At 43.9% G+C, this 25,221-nt stretch overlaps 1 protein-coding gene across 1 annotated transcript in view; it reads right to left on the reverse strand.

The window, feature by feature from the left end:
• The window catches only part of arhgap32b (Rho GTPase activating protein 32b), a 121,069-nt gene that overhangs the window by 94,589 nt on the left and 1,259 nt on the right, over nt 1–25,221 (reverse strand).

A 25,221-nucleotide genomic window follows, 5' to 3' on the forward strand; every position in this document is an offset into this window, starting at 1 on the left:
TTTTTTTGTCTTTGCTCAGGTATGTTTTAAAACATGAACTGACAAGCTGCTTGGGCATTCATTTTCCACCTGGCATAGTGTGAACTATATGATCTCAGAATGATGTACAGTCAGGCAGAGTAACATGACCACACTGCCAAGGCTGGGCCCTATACCCACAGGCAAGAACCTCAGCCTTGGCTATGAGATCTGTTGACTGACTAAAGGCATTCAGTAGCAAAATGCCTTGCCCCACCACAAGGTGTAGGGTAGTTTTAAATCTGCCAGGACTAAATTAGAAATCTTTCCCATTAAATTAATCCTCTCAAAGGCTTACACAGGTACTTAAAAAAATAAAAATAAAAAAATAAATATACACACACACACATATTTCCAGCTGGATATTTTCTATTGAAGAAATTTTGGGGTATTTTGCCGAAGGGCACAACACCAGTGCCTTTCGGTCACAATCCCTGTTGCCGAACCACATACACACTGCCAGACTTCTTTCTCTCACTGCTCTGAAGGCAGGCACTCTGGGCCATTGAGAAGGAAAAGAGGGATGGTCAGGAGGCAATAAAAAAGGAAAGGTGACTTGGAAGTTTTGAGTAATGCCAGAGAGCAATGGACCAGACAGCAGAGTGGTAAAGGGAGATTCCCGGGGATCGTCCGTTTGCCCACTGGGTGAGGAAGATGCACCAAGCAGACGGGATGGCCCGACATGCTGATTTCCGGCTGACACTGGAAGATCCATGGAGTGGCGAGGAGAACAGGAGCGCTCCGATGAGTGTCCCCTCGGCCAGGATGTCCGTCTGGCTGGCGCGGGCCCAGAGACAAAACGGCAAGCGCCAGCTCCTGGACAGAGAGCAGAAGGCAACCTGTGGCCTCGGGACCTCCGCCAGCGAGGACCGACTGAAACCAGTCCTCCAAACAGCAGGTGGGGCACGTTCAGTGGTGGCGTACGGGAAGTGGTGAGACATGGGAAGCGGCAAATCGGTTTCACAAGAGCAGTCAGTCCACGCACAGGAGAACAACACTCCAACGCCAACACCCAGCATGACTGCGCAACAGAACAGTTGTTCCCTAACCAGCCAACGATACCAGGCAACACAGCGTAGGCCTATGCTCCTGGCAACAAGTAATAGCCTATAACTTTCTAAGTAGGGCTGGGTAATGTTAGGAGCCTCGAGATACAATATGTAGCAGACACACGTGAATTTGGAAAACCTTTTAAAAACCAAATCGGATATGGAGGAGAACATATTGTTGAGGACAACGTTAGTTTATTGTGAATAGTAAAAGTGTTGTAAAGAAACAATATAAAGCCAGCCAAGAAAAAAAACATAAGCCTTTTAAGTTCAATGAGCCCCCACACAATTTATTAGGCCCATGTACACAGAAATAGTAATGAATGCATGGGCAGTCATTTACAGAGGGCCATGGTGTTTGAAATCAGAAAGCTGGTGCTCAAAAGCAACTTTCACATCAGCAGAATCATTACAGGACAAACTGGTCAAGTACAAACTCATTCATGTGATGCAAAACGTGGTTAAAAATTATTTCCAAATGGAGTTTTTGCAAGGTTTTCAAAAATAAAATTAAAATGCGGATACATGCTGTGGGTATTGGGTGGATGGATGTTACTGTGAACAACCCTTTTAGCTGCAAAGGGCTCAGAATTTTTGTACTTTATATAGCCTAATCTTACAAGCACTGTGCCAATTTTGAACAGCTGTGAGGAAAAATCACACACAAAGGAAGCCACCATGCTTTCAGCATGCGAATGAAAAATGTTAAAAAAGCACGGTCCTACCCAGTTTGAAAGGGTACATTTAGGCATTTCAGTGGTAACACAATACAGTAACCCATCAGACCATTTGCCTCAAATCTACTGAGAAAGGATCTAAAAAGTTGCTCAATACACCAACGCAACCCCTCCAAAACTTACCCCTCATCTTTAAGTCACCAGTTAAAGTAAACGAACAGTAAACTGCAATATTAGCCATGACTCGTCAGCTAAATAAAGAGGAATCTTGCCACTCATCTGCCATTCCTCTCTTGCCCTTTCCCACTTGTTTGGTGCACAGCGTGGCCCAATTCGGTCGGATTAAGTTTCTCACAAAATTTATACCAAATCTGAAATTTTTCCATTAAAAACACTACTGGAAACCTGCTTTGGTGCAGCTAACATTCGGTTTTGACTGATGAAGTTCCATGGGGATGGAGCCAAAATTGTCCCAGTCCCACTTCTTGATAGCCTCAGGCTCACTTGGGTCTTGGTCTCACTAGGAACTGTGAATGTTCTTGGTCACGGGATTAGTCTTTCCCATCTGAACATTTGTTGTCTTATTTGTAGTCCTTTGGAGGCCACCACTGGACAAAAGTAAGTTTTGTTTAAAAGGAAAATAGACATGCTGACTAAAATTTTTAATTTCTTAAAACAGTCTACATAAATGACAAACTATCTGTTCTAAAATGCGTAGATTAAAGGTTAAAAAAGCGTGATCCAGGGAAACATTACGGCTTGTCTGCAAATCGGAAACAAACACAGAAATACATTACAGACCGGCAAATGTACAGATGCACCAAGATAAATAATTTAAAAAAGAGTTCAAAAATAAACAAAAGCAAACTTGAGTCAGTGTTTAAAAAAAAAGTTTGAAGGAGACAAAAATGGAACTGAAATAGACACAGTCATCTTTCAGCGCGGGATATGTATCAAGGACGACTTTGCCCTTTTCCATCTTTTCCCATCTTTTATCAGACCATGCAGCTTTTTAATAAATGGACTTTACAGTAGAAACGAACAGTTCCAGCACTCAGCCAGATAGACACATAGATGATAGACAGCTGATACGGTCTCCTGGACACATGGATTTAGACCACAATTAAGTACCAGATGAAGTGAACTGCAGCCAAACAATAATGCAGCATCATCTCTGTCAGTACGCAAGTGCTGTCCTGGGTACAGTTGACTCTTGGCTAGTACAGCACAGTGTGGCAGGGATAACTGATTTCAATGACATCCTTTTCTTTCTATCCGCAGTGGAAGACAATCTAAAAAGAATCTTTGAACAGCTCTTCAGGAAAACACAGAAGAAAAATGATAAGAAAGTGGAGGAACAGAGGAATCAGGTTCTTCAAATCCCGCCATCACAACGGTCTTCCCGGTCTGCCGAGGGTACCTCCCAGAGCAGGAGGATGAGCAGAGGTTTAGCCACACTGCACTGGTCGCCCACGTTCTTACACCATTTGGCATAAGGGATTTCTGGTCAGAACTCACAAGCGGGTCCAAGGAGGATTCCCGATGGTCGATCGAGAATGGCATCACATGGCGGATAAGGCGGCATAATGAGAGAGGGGCATAATCCCTCCACACACGAACCAGCCGAAGGGTCATTAATGCTCTACTTGTCTTATCAATAATTAAACAACTCTAATTAATGCAGCAGCAGTATCCCCGACTTCTTTGGTTGCAAGATATTCACGAAAGTTGCCTTCCTTCTCAAAATCCCTGAAAAATACACCCAGCTAATTCGCACTTCAGCTCATTCAGTTCTGAGCCAATTTGCTTTTTACAGTCACACCCAACTGGGTTTTCAATAACAAAGGTGCTTTCTTCGCCTATACTAATGAATGACAAACTGGACTTCCAGAATGGAAATGTGTATGAAACATAGTGAAATTGGCAATGTTTTATATAATCAAATAAATTCACAATAGCACGCATCATTTGATCCAATCCTGCTTAAACTGAATAGAGTAAGTGCTACAGTAAATGCAGGAATTTTGAATAGGTTTTTTTTCCCAAAATCCAAGCTCTAGCTCACCTACCCTGAAATGAATCCAAACCCAGACCTAAAATGGTGAGCTTTTCCCCAGCAAGCAGATTAATCAAGATGGGATTTAATTTCTGCATGCATGTAGCAACGGCTTCAAAGCTCGCAGAAGCTACAGCACCAGCAGCTGCGCAAGGCCTCTAGGCCATGGCTCAGCTGAAATGTCCCAGCGCAAACTGAACCTTTCCTGGAGACCCAGGCAAACAGGTGCCTTCAAGTAAGCCAATGCAGGCCCACTGAAATCCTATCTAAAAGGACCACAGACACAAGTCAGCGCCAGAGGTGGGTTTTGAGACCTCATGCATTCTCTGTCAGAAATGCGCAATGCATTTTTAATCAGGCAACCGTAGCAAATATCTACCGAAAATATTGAAAACATGACCACCAGGGACAGTGGTTGGTTGGTCATATCAGGGACTAATAATTCAGTCCCATGAGAGCCTTAGCCTTAGTACACTCCAGGCATGTTTAATCATCCAAAACACTTATCGGCATTTCATTTCTGAAAAATGGAACTTCCCATACCAATTAGACATACACAACCCAACATGTTAAATGGGATAAGGCACTATTAATGTTTCAAAGAACAGCCCTGGGGACCCTTGAAGGAGAGCTCTTCATAAAATCAAGGAGCCTGAAATTGAGGGTAAAGGAGGTCAAGGTACTGCTTCCTTCTTCTTGAGGAGTCCTGCCATGTTTGCAGGCTAAAATCCAAATCTGACACATGGGACTACCATGAAACAAACACATATTGCTCTGTGTGCATGCTAGTTTGATGTATGAGCTCTATGCAGCTCCAAAGGAATATTATTTAGCACTTTAATAATGTAATTCTAACATTTATTTGCAGAAACAAGTCTGCCTCTGTGTTATTTATTCATTATAAGAACTGTGTTGCTGCCAGTTCTGGGCACATGTTCCCATCCTTTCTGGTACTCGTGTGACGTGCATTTAACCTCCACGGCCATAATGGCCTCTTAAGTCACAGTGGATAACAGCATCCACACCAAATAAATAAATAATGCGAGTAAATATCCCCCCATTTAAGATTTTAACCATTAGCCTGATCCCATGGTAGTAAAACAGATACCCGCGCTGAAATGCAAGTGCTCATGGACCCACCAGAGCACATCATCATTCGCCTGACATCATTCATGTGAAAAAAAAAGATAAAAACTGCTAGCTTGCATAATTGGTATTTAAGCTAGACCTGGCTGAGAGCACCCCGCCTCCTCCTTGTTCAATGTGCTCCAACTCTCACATGTAGGGCCACTACCTCATAGCTCAACCTTTAACAGAAAGGTTAAAGAACAAGAGTAAACCAAGCTGCATTCAAAACAAAGTAGCGTTTAAAAATACTGACGTCTTTCACACACAAAAAAAAGAACCTGCATGGTGGGCCACATGGAAGACAACATCCCCACAAAAAAGAAAATAAAAGTTTTGTTTTATAGTAACCATGAAATAATCGAATATGACTATGATTGGCAGCTCTGTTTCAGGCATCACCGAGCAGGTCAATATGGCATCAGACCTTATCAAACAAGAAAACATAGCTTTTGCTGAAATTACTTTGCTGGTACATGAAAGGTCTTTGAATCAATGCGTTCCCACTGCCATATCAACTAATGCCTGCCTATCCTCGTCATCATTCATTATTATCTCATAACTTTGCTCCATTTTTCCGATGAATATTTATCACTTCTGCTGAAATTCGTGCCCCGACTGGGAGGACATATTTATTTTATTTGTATTAATGGAGAGGGGAGAGGAGAAAGCATTTTGTGCTCATACATAAGAGATGGAGGTCATTTATTGTCTACATTTTCCATACCTATGAGGTAAGTGGATGGCTAACAGGTAGCTGAAGCGCTGTTCTATGTACAGATATGATTAGATACTTAAAAAAACAAGACTTGCATTATCATCACTGCCACAGTGAAGCTCTTGGCGAGAAAGACAAAACGAGAGCCTCAAAAAAAAAAAAAAAAAAAAAAAAAAAAAAAAAAAAAAAAAAACCTTTTTTGTCTCATGGGTTAGCGGATATAAATACGAACGCCACCTTGGGTGACCTAGTGTGCACATTCTGATCTAGATATAAACGTACGTGATTATCTCACCCGTTATAATCCACACTGATCCATGCGGGAGTCAAAGCTGCCCTCTCACAACGGCATGACAGAGATCTAGGGCAAGGCAGAGCAGACACAAAACCTGGAAGAGTACAGGGACGAACGTTACAAACAGATGGCGTGCAGTTCCAACTCTGTCGCAAATGGAAAAATGCTGTTTTCACTGCAGCAGACACATGCGAATGATGTGCAAAGCGGTAACGGCTCCACTAAATACAAATCATTAAGGAGACATGAGCTAGATTTATTGGTGTTAATTATGTTTACATTTTCCATCACAGAGAAACGGGCAGATCTAATCCATGTTTTCATTAGCCTACAGGGTGCAAAGCTATATTACCTGGGATCCATCAGATTTAACAGGTTTAATTTCTGCAAGCTTTTACACAAGCATAAGGCAATGGTTGAGTGGAGCTGTAAGTCCAGATGCCTTAATTCATTTTCCTCTGGCTGTCAGCCTATATGCGAGAAACATGTCAGAAAATGTGACATATTATGAGACTATCTGGACTAAACCATGGCCTTTCTTTGGGAGGAGAGAGAACTGGACAGACACTGGGGCAGTTATGCGTGCAACTTAATGATGTGCAGCAACAGAGACACTGCCAGGCTGGCCCTGTCCGATGGTGACCGCTCCTTCCGGAGTCTATGCATGCTGGATCCCCAGCTGGTCTCTGATTACTGTGGTTACCCAGTGCCATCCGAGTGGACTTTAAAGGAGACACTCTGATGCAGCCAGAGGCGTCTCATTGATCCCACACACTGTCTGATGTGGTTACAACCAAACATGGGAAAGAAAGGCCGCAGGAAAGCGTGCACGCGTTACTTTTGCATTTGAATGATTTGAAACTTTGGCTTTGTTATAAGAACAAAAAAAGATACAAACACAATTAAATAGTTTAATTCAATTAAACTTTCTCAACTGAATTTAAATAACGACAATGATATAGCCTAGTAGCCGATTACAAGAGCACACACTTTAGCCTACCTGTGAATATTCAGCACTCAATAAGGAGAGGTTTAGCTTGCTAGTTTATCTTGCTTATTTCCGAGACATTTTTTGGACTACATGCAAATTGACTATAAGACTTGGTTAGTCAGACATTGGAAGCTATTTAGGCTTCATCTGTGTGGCTGCACATTTTAAATTTGAAACTAACGGAATTGGTATTAGAAGATACAAATGAAAAAAATATAATTGGCCTGGAATGTCTTGTTTACCTAAAAAAAATAAGTTGACCTACACATTAATAAACGGATATAGGCAAGAAATCACTTCACAAATCGTTCTAGAACCATATGCCAGATTCCAGAACCACGACAGCTGTTTGGGCCAAAGCTCTTGTACATCTCTGCTCTACTCTTCTTCTTCTTTAGGAACTTGCCTTGCGGGAACATTCGAGTGAAATAACTTCACATTATCATGGCTCTTCTTACAGGGAGCATATACGCATATTTGGAGTTATGTGAACCACCCACACAGATGAGTAAGATGTTCTCTTCCTGGTTCTAGCCTTCCAAGGTACTCTCCAACAACGGGAGAGGCTAAGATGACTCACAGGCAGTGAAGGGCAGTAAGACTTATAAATTTCGAATGAATAAACCTTGAATTTGAGCAAGTTCACTGGGGAACCAAAATGAGCAACCCCTGAACAGCATGTAGGCTATACTAATCAAAGCAAAGGGTTGTGACCTGAATTCCCCTGGCTTAACCTCTGATAAACTGATTTAAGCTGAAAAGCCTGAGCCCAATATACACTAGCGATGAGGTGTCAGGAAACCACAAGCAGTCAGATGTTGAATCAAACTGTATCAAACATTGTGCTTTGCAGCAGAGTGTCTAGCTTTCGACCGGTTCAAACCAGTCAATGATAGACAACTCGTTGTAGCTCCGTCCATTTCAGGGTATATGAAATCTTGCATTCTCATCATTAATATACACACAAAAAAATCTGTTAAATTCTGAATTTGCCCCAGTAGGAAGGCTCACGTGCCCATTTCCTTTTCTCCCCTCTGCGGTCCAAAGGCTGAGGTGGTAGTGCACAGCACCTCGCATCTTCCCCGAGTTGCGGTGTGTGGGCTGACACATTAGCAGACCCTCCATCCCCACCATTTGCATCTCCGACAAATTGGAAGCAGCAGAAAAAACAATAATCCAGAGCGGTTAGGGCTCCCGCTCTCTGACAGCTCTTAGCCGATGACTCATCGCTCGTTTGCCGCTTGCCGCAGACCAGCCATTGAGCACCGGGAACGTTTAGAGCCACGCTGCCTCGGAGAAGACCTCCTGAAATTATGGCCGAGCAGTAGCCTTCTTCAAATAATGCATTATTATTTTGATTTAAAAAAACTCCAGTTAGTACACAGTTATTTCAGCAAATAATCTTAAATTGGCAATTATTTGTACTTTTACCAATACGCAATACAACGTGGAGGTGGAGTGTTGCAATATATCAACAGATTTTTAAATGTAATATCAATAAGGAATGTTGGTACTTATGTTTCGTTTGACCTTTCGCTTATAAACCTACTCATCTTAGGAGAAAGCGGAAGCGGAATGTAGGTTCAGCTTTCTCTTTTACATTTACACATGAAGAACGTTTCCTCTGTTGTAAATAGTCTTCTGTCTGATCTGATGTTACATCAGAAGCCACAGAGAGTGGCCTACCACCTGGACTTCAGAGTACACTCTCTGTATCCTCTGATGTAACATCAGAATAAAGACGATTTACATACAACAACAAAGGAAATGTTCTCCAAACGTAAATGCAAAAGGGAAAGCTGAACCTACATTTTGCTTGTATCCAGAGTAACCATTTAGACAAATTTTAAATCACAGTCCTTTCTTTGACCTTTTTGCTGCGTGCCAATATTGCAACAATCTATCTCAATTCTCATAACCCTATTCGTCAGTGCTGTCCTCGGTTAATCAGCATTTCTGATGGCACCACCTGATGACTGCAGAAACAGTCTCTGGACATCTGTCACCGAGTGCCCGCTTGCCGATAGGCGCATAATTAAATGACAAATCTCAGGAACTCAATTTCTTTCCAATTACCGAATCCTCCTGCCGTCCTGCACCTCGGCTTGTGTACAAGAGGGTGCGCGGAGACGAGGGACCCGGGCAGGCAGGGAGGAGACGCCTGAATAATTCACGAGGACACGCGAGGAGATAAACGCCGAGCCCTGTTCTTCGCCGCATAACGGCCAAACAAACGCAATCGACAGGAACAAACAGCTTCAGATGGACTGTCCGATACAAAAAGAAGAGGAGGTTTCTCTCTAAGCTCCTCTCAGTAACGCGGCGGCCCATGAAGTCTAAAAACACGGACAGCGCGCGACTAAACCCTAACATTAATTCCCCGCACGCAGCGGGTCTTCTCATCTACGTCAAAGCAGACGGTCAACTCGGCTATAGCTGCAGCCATGCCACTTGAACTTGTTGTCAAACAGGCTTCCTAATTTTAGTCCCTGACAGTATGCAGACACATCACTAGTGAAAATGCGGTCACGAATACTACCTCTGGACATTCATAACTGGAGATTGGCTGAGACAGCTGCCAAATCATGCAGGCCATGGCATTCCCATGGTCAAGCGCTCCAGCTTTAAATGAAAGTATCATGTGCATGCTTAAAATACTCCGGGAGGCTAACCGATGTGCCTGTGATTCACAGCGTCAGAACAAACGATCTGGGTTTCCTATATTTGACCCACATCGTACCCCAGGAAATTGACACTTATCGCCACCTGACTCGCTTAGGCTATACTGTCTGCCATGGTCTCTCCTGCAGAGGCTGCGGGCTGTGGGGAGCCGCTAAGCTGTAGTCTCCAACTCTTTGATTTGAACAAATCGCACTGTTCCGCGGTAGAAAGCAAAATGTTCTGATTGGCCCTTACAAGTAAGTCATTGAAAGCATGTTGGTCCAACCAGCTATGGGGTTCATGAAGCTTCAATGTTCACATTGCTGTTAACACACTTCTTGGCTGTGAACTCCAGTTATAGATAAAATCCAGATTCATGAAAGACATGTATGAATCCCCCAGCAGCAGAAACAATAGTCCACTGTGGTGGGTTCCTCACATAGCCCTTGTGCAAACAGAAACACAGTTAGCTAGCTTCCTCTACCAACTACCTGATATGAGCTCATATCAGATACTTTGGCTCAACTGGGTTTATGTTGAGGAAGCACTGGACCCTTTTAAATAAGGACAACATGGTTGTTCCAGACTGAAAAGGTGAGAAATCCACAGCAAACCTGCCATGATCCTTGGCATGCACAACAACATGGCCCAAAGAGTAAAGATTTACACATTCACTGATATGGAAAATAAATGCATTGCATGAAATGCATTGCTTGGAATTTCTGTCTACTTGTTACAGCGAGCTCAGACACAAAGGTCTCTCCCTGTCCTCTGGTTTTGGCTCTGGGCTAGGTGGGATGACATCATTTTCTGTAGCATATTCATACATTCCAGTTCCTGGTTGAGTTCCACAGAATTTCACACATGTGATTTCAGAATGACAATGCTATTGAAATTGGGATTGACATCCACCTACCTGGGCTGAAGCAAAGGAAGAGACTGGTGTATTTGACAGCTCTGGTAGAAAAAGCTGGTCAGCGTCTTTCCCCTTGTTCTGCCAGAGTGCCCCCTCCTTCTCTCCATGCCCAGCCAAGAGAGCTCTTCATGGGGGTGTGGGGATTTGGAGAAGTGTGTGTGGGAACCGGCACATCAACATTCTATGCTTTCCATCTCATTCTCTCAGTCCAACTCTCTACTGGAGTTTAATTAATGAGTAACTGTCATCTATGGCTGGATAGGCAGACTTTTTGAGGGTTTTGCAACTGTGTGTACCCTATTAAACTCGAACACAAAGTTAGTTTTCTTCCTATTACATCTTGAGAAAGTCATTCTTAGTCACTCTTACTCATCATAAGTTATGAACTCAGCCCACCCCCATGTGTGCGTGCACACACACACACACACACACACACGCACGTACGTACGTACACACAAATGGCAGGGCATCTATTAAGTAATTTTCACTGACAGTCCACACACTCAAGACTGTGTGGGAATGGGAGTGAATACTAAAAAGAGCAACTTGCAGAAGAGACCAGACAGATGCCATGATGCATTAAACATTAACTGGAGCTAAAATCCAATTAGTATCAGGTGTTGCTTTACTGACAACAAAATGCATCACCAGCTTGTCTCATGCTTCTGGTGTTAGTGGAGTACAATGGTGAATTAATATCACTTAGATCAGTCAAATAAAGGTTTTTTTTTTGAGGATTCATTTTCCGTGGTGCAGGCGATGGTTTGAACTGAATGCTGACCATGTCAACGTTGCCTGCGGCAGCTATACAGGCCGTAATCGCCAATAGCAGCACCCACGAAGGCATGCACAATCGCCACACCTCATCACGCGGGAGTGACCGCTCAGCTGGGGGACTGCAGAGGGAAAGGAAATGGGGGCTGGCTGCACAAGTTTCAGACACTCATGCCAAGCTGGACCCTCCCCAACTGACTAAGGACTTTTCAGTGCAGTGACAACTGGGAATTCTGAACTGGAATAAGATGACACACGAAGGTTAAAAAATAAAAATATAAAATTTTAAGACATTTTTCGGGGTGTCTCGTGACGTGGCCTGTAGAGCACTGTCCACATGCTCATTAAGAGAGGCCGGCGGTTTGAATCAGACTGCGCGACCTTCGTCCTGTCCAATAAAGCTGAAAAGCCTACAAAGATATATTTTAATAAAAAATAAATGATGTTTTCCAAAAAAAAGTCAAGTAGATTTTTGGCTGAAATAGAATAAGCTGAGAGAGATCTCCAAAGAAGATTCTGATGTATAAATGAACATTGATGCAACAATGCTGTAACAGATCTGAGCATCTAGCATTATGAAAAATTCAGGCAACATCTGGTTGCTGGTAAGAGGGAAAGATACTTTGGAATCTGAATGTGCATCTGAATTCTCCTCCCGTCAGTCATCTGTAGAGCAAGCATAGAGCCGAAAGCTCTGTTCCCTTCCCTTGGAACACAAGGGCCGCATCTGTGCGAGTGTTCGTGGGAGACCCCTTCCAGGTGCCTGTGCCGCGCTGCCTCGTGTTCTCCGTCACCCGCCTCTCCAGTCCCGAATCCAAATCCCCTTTGTGAAAATGCTCCCTCATTATCCTCATCCAGGAATGCCCTGGAACCTTTCCAGCCTCCACATGGGAACCCTATGCGGGAAAGAGGAATCTGCAGGAATATTTTTTTATGGGGGGGGGGGGGGGGGGGGGGGGGGGGGCTTTTCCAGCTCTGTGCGATATGTCGGGCCTTCATCACCGAAGGGGACTGGGGGGGGGGGGGGGGGGGTTGGTATTGTGTGCAATCCCAGTAATTAATGAACATGCGGGAGGGGAGGGGGGGCCATAATGCCCGCTTTGCCGTAGCACAATGCGCTCCCCGTCTCCGGGGCTGGGGTCAAAGTTCACCTTTGCGCCTCCAATAGCCGTAGACAAACAAGGAGCCCTTTGATAGAGGCTCCGCTCTCACGCAAGCTGAAAGAAAGTAGCTTAGCTGAATGAAAGCATGCTGCAGAATATGAAAAAGGGATGTTTTGCAATGTTTTTCCTCATACTGCTAGGCATCATTGTTACTTTTTTAAGAAACACCTCAACACAAAAAAGAAGTTTCCTTGGTTTGCAATGTACTCTTGAAAACCTCAACTTTTTAAGGGCAAAAAGATTGAAGTTCAGTCCTTGCAGCCCTCAGTAACAGAGCACACGACTGCATTCAGGCAACAGAGGACACACAGGAGACCGCTGCCCTTGCACGATCCCATTTTCAGCTGCCGCGTCTCAAACTTCTGTGAAAAACTGCACTGTAAGACGCGTCAGGACTGCTGCGCTTGTACTGAAGCAGAAGGGGAAAAAGATGAGTATAACTACCGCTACTAAAAAAAAAATAAACAAAAAAAACCATACACAGCAAGACAGTGAAAGGAAAGTGCTGACTAAGACCAGCAGCCGAACAGCTGGGGTGCATGAGAGTTGCGAGAGGTGCAGCCCACTTTTTTTTTTTTTTTGTCTGTGTCAGTTTCAAGGTGAGATGTTCCTCCCAGTTTAGTGCAGTTCAGCATCCATGTCCATATCGTTGTCTGTCCATCTTTACTTCCTCCTCCTCTCACTCTCCCGTCATCCAGTCATCCTACACTCCCCCCCCCCCAACCTCTCCCTTCTTCCTCCCACTCGTTCTCTCTCCCTCTGTCCCTCCCTGCCTGCCTCGGTGGTGAGAGGGCTGGGTTAGGCTGCAATGCGACAGGCTAACTAGGTCCTTCCCGATTCCTCACTGACCCCAGAAAGCTCCTCATAACTTCCATCACAAGCTTGCAAGATGCAGAAGACATGTAAATGCTGAACACTGAAGCCTCAAAACACAGCCCCACCACTCATCTCATCTCTCACTGACCTGCAGGCTAAAAGGGAAAAGAAAAAGCACAACAGCTTTGCTATTAAATAATGCATTTCTGTGCTGTACAACCTGCGTGCGGCTGACGGTGGCCTTTTTTGTGATCAATATTTTTTATTCACAAAAATAACAACGTCAAGCTGCTTTTAAAATTAGGTTCTTATTCTTACAATGGTCTCAGGGGCTGTACTTGATAATGTCATCATGACCCAGCTCGCCACAGCTGGTGCTCAAGAAATGAACTTTGAGGGAAGTCCGTAATTTCGCTCCATGTCCTCTCACTCAATTTCTTTCACAGGAGAACACTGAACTACCAAATCAATGTTGGTGCTGATTGTACTGAACATTTCGCCCTGGAATGAACCAATGCCAGAAGGAAAAGAGTCACTTTGTGGCAATTAGCCTAATCTTTGAGGTGTTCGTTTTTCTTTCTTTATCGTGATGGACTGAACAGCGTTTTCTCTTCAGATGACTTGGCACTTTTGATTGAATCTTGGGGTTTGTGCCGTTGTGGCTTGGTAAGGTAATATAGCAATGTGAGGAGGCTCGCTGTTAAGCTGTTCTTGCATAAATAAAATGTCAAACCCTTCCCACTGGGCTGGTGGGTGGTGCTGGAAAGAGAAAATCCTGGGGTTTCAAAATGTAATAAAAATGATGTCATCAGAGGAGGCTGAGGGACAAATCCTCACACGGTACACAGCCTCATACAAAATCCATTCACTTCATTTAAAAGTGATTTCTTAAGAGCTACAAATGACTCAACCGTCAAATTTGATTATTTAAACAATTCACGACTTTCAACTTTCAAGTCGCATTCAGATTATGTGCTGCTGTCTGTATTAATCACAATGACACTACTGGCAAACAGCTGCCTTTTGTTTCACATTAAATCTGCAAGTCACACTGTATTAATTTCAGAAGAAACTGTTTGCACTGAGCTAAAACATTAATTTCTTCTCAAGCTGCAAGGATCCTTGTGTTGTCTCTTTTTTGAATGGTCTATAATGTCATTCTTGCAAAAGCGATTTGCATGAATTGTTAAATGCCTATCTCGGCATTTACACAGTGCTACATGGTTCAGACACATTTACTAGATACACGGCTAAAGATCTGAATTAGGGCTGTCCCAGTAGGGTAGGGTATCAAGACCAAAATCAGCTAGAACTGGGAATTTGTGCGCTTCAAATCCGTTTATCTAATCCTGAGAATTTATTTTAAATGGCATTTGCAATGAGCTAAATGTAAAGAATTCTACTCAACTGCCAGGACCTGTTGCGCTTAAGTCTACGTCGCTGGTTACGTAGCTTATGTAGCGACGTGCCTGTAGAGCAGCGTTGCCATATTGGGTGGATTCCCGCCCAACTGGGGCATTTTCATGTTATTGTGCAGGGAAAATTAATTTGGGCAATGTCATAATTTGAGCTATTTTTTGGTATATTGGGCAGTATATTGGTATATCTTCCTCTGTCAGCTCATCATTTACATTCGTTGGTGCAGTTTGTTCCTCCTCCACCTATTCCTCATTTGGTATTCTACCTGAAGCCAGCCAATTGACCTTGAATGAATGATTAACAATGTAGTCCACCAACAATGGTTGCTATGTACTACTCCCTCCAACATCTAACTCTGACACTGTCTGCAACAATATAGCTGGGGGTGGGGCGGTTCATTTTATTCCATTCCCCAAGCCGAAGACAAGAGCCTGTTGTGGATAAAACTGGAGCGACAGCGTGCTGTGGTGACCTGCAGGAGTGACAGCGTGCTGTGGTGACGTGCAGGAGTGACAGCGTGCTGTGGTGACGTGCAGGAGTGACAGCGTGCTGTGGTGACGTGCAGGACTGACAGCGTGCTGTGGTGACGTGCAGGAGTGACAGCGTGCTGTGGTGACGTGCAGGAGTGACAGCGTGCTGTGGTGACGTGCAGGAGTGACAGCGTGCTGTGGTGACGTGCAGGACTGACAGCGTGCTGTGGTGACGTGCAGGACTGACAGCGTGCTGTGGTGAGCTGCAGGAGTGACAGCGTGCTGTGGTGAGCTGCAGGAGTGACAGCGTGCTGTGGTGACGTGCAGGAGTGACAGCGTGCTGTGGTGACGTGCAGGAGTGACAGCGTGCTGTGGTGACGTGCAGGACTGACAGCGTGCTGTGGTGACGTGCAGGAGTGACAGCGTGCTGTGGTGACGTGCAGGAGTGACAGCGTGCTGTGGTGACGTGCAGGACTGACAGCGTGCTGTGGTGACGTGCAGGACTGACAGCGTGCTGTGGTGAGCTGCAGGAGTGACAGCGTGCTGTGGTGAGCTGCAGGAGTGACAGCGTGCTGTGGTGAGCTGCAGGACTGACAGCGTGCTGTGGTGATGTGCAGGAGTGACAGCGTGCTGTGGTGATGTGCAGGAGTGACAGCGTGCTGTGGTGACCTGCAGGAGTGACAGCGTGCTGTGGTGACGTGCAGGAGTGACAGCGTGCTGTGGTGACCTGCAAGACTGACAGCGTGCTGTGGTGACCTGCAAGACTGACAGCGTGCTGTGGTGACGTGCAGGACTGACAGCGTGCTGTGGTGACGTGCAGGACTGACAGCGTGCTGTGGTGAGCTGCAGGAGTGACAGCGTGCTGTGGTGATGTGCAGGAGTGACAGCGTGCTATGGTGAGCTGCAGGAGTGACAGCGTGCTGTGGTGAGCTGCAGGAGTGACAGCGTGCTATGGTGAGCTGGAGGACTGACAGCGTGCTGTGGTGATGTGCAGGAGTGACAGCGTGCTGTGGTGAGCTGCAGGAGTGACAGCGTGCTGTGGTGAGCTGCAGGAGTGACAGCGTGCTGTGGTGAGCTGCAGGAGTGACAGCGTGCTGTGGTGAGCTGCAGGAGTGACAGCGTGCTGTGGTGAGCTGCAGGAGTGACAGCGTGCTGTGGTGACCTGCAGGACTGACAGCGTGCTGTGGTAAGGCAGCTCACACAACACAATAGTGCTGCACAGAGGCTGAAGGAAGGCTCCAAACAGATGATGACATCATTGTTGACATCATGGAAGCCTGCCACCATTTGGGGAAAGTGACAGAAGTTTTCTGAGGACACCTCAAAGAACACGCGCCTTTCACAGCGTGGCGTCGAATCTGCTGGCATTCCTCAGGCACGCGGCAAAAACTTCAAACAACTGCGAAAACACACGGGTGCATATGGGATGCACAGGGCCATCTGAATCAATCTGGAACATTCATCTCATAAAAACAGTCCCTACTGATCTAAAGACAAAAATAAAATTAGCAAGCTGATATTTCTGTCCTCGCTGCTAAAATATTCTTGCAGGTCTTCTGTGGCATGGAGGACATCAACTTTCATTTTCCCCACAATTTGAATAGTAAATAGAATAGAATAGAAAAATTCAGTTCCCACAGAAAATCAACACTTGTGCAATAATTCAACGTGTAACTTCACTTGCATGAAAACAGCTACGCGGCAGGATGAAGAATGCAGTTCATTTCGGAAGGACAACACCAAAGCTATTTCACACAGAGGAGAGTTTAGGCTAAGTGTTTTGAGCTCAAAACAGGAAGAGCATTTCTATTTGGTTTGCATGGGAAGTTCCTTCCCTGCACAAAGGTGGGAACCCATAACCTTCTCAAAGCAATCGCATCCTGTGAATTCACTATGGACTAGAGATCCCACTTGTTGCCATGGTTGCATTATCTGATCAGTCAGAGGTCTGGAGAATGACTTAAATTAAAAGTGCGCAGCAAGAGATTTCTCTTCCCTCAACTTCCTTTAAGGAAAATACTGGGGAAGTCAAAGAAAAATACATTTTGTTGAATGCATTAGAAAAAAAATATGGGAGTAAATTAAGCTTGTGAGCTGCTCCTTGCCTGATGTAACATTTGAAGATACCTGGTGCACTAAGCCTGGCAAGAGGCACTTGAATAATTGAATATACCTTTTGGAATGACAGCTCAGGGAAAACTGAATGTTGTCGTGGCATTTTGAGAAAAGGACGGAGGATGAGCTGCTGATATCTGTCATTTCTGTAGACTAGCTGCGTTCCTCAGCAGCTGCATTCTTTTTCTCTTATTTTTAAAAATGCCCTTTTCCCATTTTGGAACGGAAATTATTGCCACAACCTGACAATTCCGGAAAGAACGGTCAAGCAGGTAACCCTTCTCTGATGTCACTTGCTGCTTTTCATCACATTGCAGTCTACAGGTCAAATGAACCCTCCCATTCCCTGGGCGACGCTAGAACCAATCGTGCATGGCCCTGTGGGGAGGCCGGTTGGTCGACACTGGCACGGTTCAGATTCATCACCAGACCGCGAAGCCCATCTGTGTGCTGGAACAGCGCCTTAACAGGATGAGCCACCCGGCAGCCCCCGACAGCTGCGTTCTTAAAGGGACATTTCATACCCCATTGGCCTCGCTTGTGTTCATTGTTAGCAGAGGCCAAGTATTTGCCAATTACAACGCATTTTGAAATTCATTAAATACTGACACAGTTCATTTATAAACGCAAAATGGCCTGTTTCTTTTTCTTTGTTTCAGCATTGTTTGTTCACTCATGCCTTCCAAATCCCTGGTACTTGGGGAAACAGTAATTGCAAATAACTTTTGCGTACAATTAAACCTCATTTCCATCACTGTCTGAGAGAGCAGATAAGCGGGCATTTGGTGAGAATGGGGTAATTACCTTGAGTCCCAAAGCAAGATGCATTTTCTTTATTTGCTATTTTTTGGCATAGCTAATTTCAGAATGTTCCACTCATAGTGGCGGTGGGGGTGGCCCGTCCCAGATGAGTAATTCAGCGGTGTGGTGCTCACCCTGCTTACACTTAGCTGCACCCCCCCCCCCACCCCGACCCCTATGCATTTACCCCCTCAAGTCTTTTAGAGGTCTTGTGGCCTTCAAAAGGTAGGTGCGGGGCTGGTTCAGTTTTCCAATTATAAGAGCCCGAAAGGCCAAGTGGCAGACATTACCCCAACATCACGCCACTGTCAGCACCCCCTCAGCCTGCCCGCCACCCTTCAGCACCTTCCCCCTCACCCTGGAGATCAAAACCCTCTCCACACGTTCCAGGGAGGCGAGGGAGGAGTGTGAAGAGTCGCATTCTCACCGCCGCTTATCGCGCGGACAGAAAATCAAATGCCAATCACAGCGATGTGCTGAGAGCAAAAGGACATACAGTTCAGGACAAACAGCCTTTGGGGGGGGAGGGGGAGATTCATTGGCCACAGGGGTAAACTAAACACAGAGCCTACAGTGTGAATGAAAGGCTGAAGAGCACAGCCTAAATGGATGGGGGGGGGGGGGGGGGCAAGGTGCCACCGTGCCAGATTCCGCATCCACCAATTAGGGAGCTGGGCATGGCCAACAGTGCTAATCACAGGAGGAGAAAAGCAGGCCCTGCTGTCCCAGTCTCCGTGGAAACAAGCTTCTATTTTCATTCAGTAAAAAATAAGACTTTATAATGATGGAAAAACTTGCATGTATCATCTATACAAGTGGTACCTCCCAGCCAAGATGCGTTCTAAAAATAGATTCTTCCCAGCGCTAGGGATCCATTTGGAATAGAGCACATTGTACGATCACTCGATCTGTGAAATAACTGAAAATCGCCATCCCTACTAAAAAGCTTACTTAATTAAAGCAGATATTTTTTTAAAAGTGCGCTGGAATAAAGCATTTCTTTTAAATGTTATTGTTCCTCCACAGACAAGGTCTGACAAAATAAGAACAGATGGCTCAGTCTAATTCCACATCGAACTGAAGAGACCATTAGGGTTGAAGATGAGAAGTGGCTTTGATCTTCCAGCCTTTCTCAAAAGAAAAAAAAAAACTCTTCTGCCACTGTGAGCAATCATTTTAGAATCCAGGGAAAAAACACCATAGCATTTCTTATACTCCGGTGAGGGACTTGCAAATGCAGTGTTCTCAAAGCTCTTTGAAGGACTCCGAGTCTGAGGAGACTGCATTCGATATGTATCTGCATATCACCAGAGACGTATCGATTGAATAGAGGGCATAAAGCAGCCCCCTGGTGGGCTTCTGAGACGCTCAGTCTGCATGAACACACACTGCCAGAACGGGATGTTCCCAGCAGCCTCGGTTCCAAGCCTCAGCCGTCATTAACTGACAACAACCGCGTCCAGTGGTGGGTCACAGCGGATGTCAGCTCACCACGGAGGTGGGTTTAAGTCAGGCTTCCTCAGGCCACGGATTTAGGGCTCCATGGTTTTGAGAAATGCAGATGGGACCTCAAAATGCAGTATGGAACATGGACTCCACTAATTCATATGGAGCCCGGCAAATCTTGAAAATACCAGAGCATTTCAATGGAATGTGTTTACTAAGGAATCCACTACGTGAAACCGAAAATTATGATGTTCTGAAACACAAAGTAGTAATGTAGTCCACAGATGCACGCAAAACACCCTCAACTACAGGAAATTCTGCCTCCTAGCGGAGTCGAGCTATAGCCAACACGGCCAATCGCCTGCCTGTTGCGACTGCTGCAACAGCCTCAAAAAAATGTAGAACTACCAATCCCAAGGTGTCAAAGAAGGCACAAAGTCGATTCATTTTGCTGCAATTCAGTTCTCGGTTGTTGAAGCATGGCTATTAAAATTGCTTTTGAAAGCTGTGGGAGAACTATGAACTACAATCATGCATTCAAAGGACACCTCCAAATGTGGGCCAGAGAAAAAATTGAACTGTATTCAGGAAAACATGGGGCCCTAAAAGTAGTCAGTGAAAGATGCACTTCTTTGACTGGTACCAGCTTTCTTGTAGTTCCGTGAGGTCTGTGGGTTGTGAAATCAAGCAATACCTCACAGAGGTAAAAATGTTTCTAGAAACAATGTGCTTTTTACATGAGGTAAAAAAAATTTATGACTTCTAAGCTCTTTGTAGCACACATTAAATGAGAGGAGGCAGTTGTACACTGCCTCACTAACTTGATCTGAATAAGGAGAGACTGTAATATACATAATGTAGTCTAGTTTAGTGCAAATTCAGTTTAGTCTAATCAGCCAGTTTCAGCCACCAGTCCTTATATATAGTTTAATCTTTGAGGCAATGGACCTGGTTCTTCTTTTTAACAACTAAAGGAGAACAGTGACTCAACCCTGAACAGTCTGCATCATGAAAAATCAGGTCCATGCTCCATGATGGGAATAGCTACATGGGCACTATTCACTGCAGGTTAGACACAAACAGACGCGTCCTACTGGACACCTAAAAATACATCACATCAAAATGCATCTCACATTTTAAAATATTTTGTATAACAATGTGAAAAAGACAAAGGCTTAGAGCTCAATGATAAACAAGCAAATGTTTTCCATTGCAGGCCACATCCAAAGACACTTTCTGTCAGATATTTTAATACCCTTATCAGTCTTTTGCAAGACAGAGGGTAGATACAAAACAACCACTTCAACTGACTCACTGTAAAACCGTTCCCTGCATTATGGCAATGTTTATCATTCTAAACAACACCCTAAAGAAATGAAAATATGGAACATTTTCAAATGGAATGTCTGGTTGTAACTTTTTGAAACAGCAGTAGTCTACAGAAAAAGAAAGTCCATATGAAGAAAGCAAGCAAAACGGCCGGGATATCTACAGAAAACTAAATACTTGACTCTATTAAATATGCAAATTATGACATGGGACTCATGGTGACTAAATTGACATAAAAAGAAAAAAAATGATAAGCAAGTTATCATTACATTAAAAAACTGAATAATATAACAATTTGGAATGTACAAAAATATAATATCAAATTAGGCCTACAGCCTGACCAATTTGGTAATTTTATTTGGGCTGATGTCAACATGGCCAAGTCTGCCAACTACCAATTAGCTAAAACTTACTATTAGCATGACCAGCATCATCAAAATGCGAAATAAATGCAGAAATCAAATGCAAAAAATGTGAAATACTGCACAAATATGCTTGAAAATGAAACTCAAGTAAATGTTAATAAAACCTGCTTGTTAAATGAAGTGGGGGAGTGAGCATAAAACTGTTTTTTTTCCCCCCAAACATTCCAGCAAGTGAGCACTTTTCTTGTCAAAACAGGCTTCAACAAAGGCATTTCAGTACAAAACTTACTGCTAATGTTTTTATCAACTCCAACCCACGTTAGGCCTAATTGCACTTCTCTGGTGCAATGGCTCGTGTAACTCTCTCGGTGGAGTGCAGAGTGAACAGAAGCAGTGGCTTGGCTGTATGGGCCCGAGGTAATTATTCAGCATTCATCCAAAATGAATAGAGGACGTTGCAGCAATGGGATGGGCCAACAGATATGACTGGGCATTCCACGCTAGGGAGAGAAAACTAAAAAAATTCCGAACGCCATGTCAGCCCATGGGAAATCTGAGGCCAGTTCATGTTTGACAAATCATTCTCACTTTACCGGTGTTACCCTGCAGCACTCAAATTCAAAAACCGTAGTGCAATATCCATGGCGGGCTATGACAGGGAGTACCACATTTGCATTCCAATACATCTGAACCACGTATTCGTGTTACGTGTTCACTTGAATAAATGACAGCGCACTGAAGCTGTCGCAGTTCTCAATAGCCATTGTGCTCGGCAGAGCACACGCTGAGCGGGGGGACTCAGAATTCCCCCCGCTCGCATCAAATCCGTCAGCTGCGTGAATGGGAGCTACCAGGCTAGCGCGTTTTAAATAAGCTGCCGGACCAGCGAGCTTATAAATAAATAAATAAATAAAGCGTGCGATCGGCCGCTCGCGGTTCACAGGGGCCGTTTATATCCGCGGTGCAGACTTCCTCCGCTCGGCAAAAGTGCAACGGGATCCCTCTATAAACGAGACCGGATCGGAGATGCACCTCCGGCTCATTTTAACCAAGCTAACCAAGTGGAATTCTGCATTTAGCCGACCCAAACAAGACTACCATCTGATTATAAATGCTGTGATTAAACACGATCTAGACAGGGGCATGTGTGCAATCATGTGAAGGCCACAGTGCAGCATTCGATAAACAGATTCACATGTTTAATACCTAGCAAGTCAAGTGTTTAATACATGGAGTCACTTAACAGAGGGCAAACAGAACAGGCAGAATGAGTGGTAATGGACAAGCTGACCTGCCAGTCCTTGCTTAAGAGGAAAGGCACAACGCACAGATTTGGGCATCAGACATCGTTTGAATTTGCTTTGAGTGGATGCCATTACAAAAACATTTAAAATACCTATTTGGCATTACATAGATGTAAATGCTATTAGATGGGTCAACCAAACTGTCTCACCTTCCTAGTTGCTTACCATACATTACAGAAACAGAGCCATTTTTGCCTGATATCCATACCTTTTAGAAGCAGCACAATAAAAAGCATTAACTGCAGAGCAGCTGTGACTCATTTCGGCTAGGCCTGGCATAGTTCAGGGTAAGGCCAACAGGAATTGGAAAGTGAGCCTCCCTTGTTTTCATGATTGGAGAGGAAATTCCCTTATCGCATGGGCAGCATTAATAATGGGACAGGGTATGAAACTACTTAAGACAACAGGAAACATTTTATATTGGATCAGTTTCCACACAATTCTGCATATTTTTATTTCTTTTATGACTTCAGGGCCCAGAGTCTTCTTGTTTCACACATAGTATTTGCAGTGCATAACATGTATGAAATTACCAAGGCCTGTTTTCAATGACATTACAAATATAAAAAACATTAAAAATATTATATTAAATATAAAAAAATATTTAAAATATTAAAAAATGAGAACGCAAGCAGTTCTGAAAAATTCACAAAATTAACTGGATCCCCAAACACAGGCACAGATTACCACCCTAAAGAGAGTCTGCCTGATGCATCGTGGTCACTAAGAAAGGCTACTCACACACTGACCTCTCCCACTGCCAGTAGTGCAGTCACTCGTATTATTATTGCTGAGCTGTACAACATTAGTTTATGTAATTTACCTTAACGACTATTGATCACTCATTTGTTAATTTGTTAACATTAAAATAAATCGATCAAAGGAATTATTGTACATTTGCCTCCCTAGTGAGAGTCGTAACAAGATAACTGAATAGTTCCAGCATTAACTAATGGTTACACTGAAGTGTTACACCAGCTCAGCCTACCTTCGAAAATATTTTCAGAACACTTGTCATTTGTCAATAATGTGCTGTTGACATTTCCCAATAATTATAATTTATCTTTGAGTATAGAGGTGAGGTTCCATTAATTTCAGTCTTGTTAAAGATATCTTTACATGAACATGTTAGCTTGTACGGAATACGACTGACTCATATTAAGGCGCATGTACAGTATGTGTATACCTGCAGAATAAACCATATATACCTTATAAAATGAGATTTGCAAATACCAGTTGTGAAGAATTTACTACCTTCGAAAGAGCATTCCCTGCAATACCTGACTGTACTGTGTCGGTGCTGTATAGCCTACATTGTATGGCTCTCTTTTAATTTAAAAAGAATCTTTCCAGTTGTGCTGGGGTGGAATGGTTAGGGAACTGGGCTAGTAACTGCGGCTGTTAGTTTGATTCCCAAGTGGGGCACTGCTGTTGTACCTTTGAGGAAGGTACTTAACCAAGCCTACATTTTATCACCAAATATCCAGTTATGTATATTGACTGTATGTAAAGAATGCAAACTTTTCAGTCACTCTGGAGGACAGCATCTGTGTAAATTGATCATCGTTAGGGTTTTTTTAATCCATTTTAAGCTGCTTAAATTAGAACTTTAAGTTTAATGTCATATCCACAGAGCCACCACCAGAAACCTTAAAGAACTAAACTGGACTTCAGATGAATCCCCAGAGAAGAAAATGAATTATAAATAGAAAAAAACACCTTCTTTACATGCACTAAAAGGCTAGGTTGAAAACCCCCTGGTTGCACGTGCTCATGTCATCGAATTTCCTTTCAAAACTGCAGCCTGTGGCAGCTTTTAGGAGTGAGAATGAGGTGCCTAGGGCTAAAGACCTCTCGTGGACAATGAGACCAAGCTATGGTTAACATTTTACAGATATGTCACGCCACAACGTAATGAACGTACAAACACTTATGGTGCCTTTGACGCAGTTTCGTCTTCACGTAAATTATTTATTTGATGCTAAAACATAAAATATAAGTGTAGCTTGAGGCTAATTCAAATCCAGGCACTTGCACTAAACCGGCCTTTCTGGCTCAGAAAAAGGGGGCGGGGTTCAGACCAACTAGCGAGCCTTTTGGACGTTTCTGCCCCTAACTCTATCCATATCCCGTTCTGCGCACCAAAGCTCAGTCAGAAAACAAATCAAACATTAGTGTGGAAAGTACCCAGAAATCAAAGTAAAAATAATAATACTAAAAAAGGGACCCGTTTATGATCTGCTTCACTCAGAAGTATCACGCAACCCCCGTCTATACTGCAAATGTACACTATTCTGAAAGACAGGGTGAGATTATGGCACTTCCAAGCAAAGTAACGATAACCACAATCCGAATTTACATATAAACTACTTTCATAAACTAGCTAACGTTACTCTTGGAATTAGAGTTTCCTCAAGCAATCAGATAACGTTAGCTGGTAAATAGGCTTCATTTTACTGCACTAGTCATATGCAGCTGATTTAGCAAAGAACAAGGCCATTTCAGCACCACGTCAAACGGTGATCACACATCTGAAAATAGCTAGCTACATAGCTAGTCTAATATAGTTGAAAGCATGGCCATTATAGACGTTTGTGAATGCTGTTCGCAAATGGCTAACGTTAAGTTAGTTAAGAAACACGGGGTTTAATAACGCTAACGTAACTTATATTGCCTGCTATTCGTGGACTTGCCACTGACGTAGCTTGCTAAC

This window comes from Anguilla anguilla, chromosome 9 (genome assembly GCF_013347855.1).
Source record: "Anguilla anguilla isolate fAngAng1 chromosome 9, fAngAng1.pri, whole genome shotgun sequence".
Taxonomy (NCBI): domain Eukaryota; kingdom Metazoa; phylum Chordata; class Actinopteri; order Anguilliformes; family Anguillidae; genus Anguilla; species Anguilla anguilla.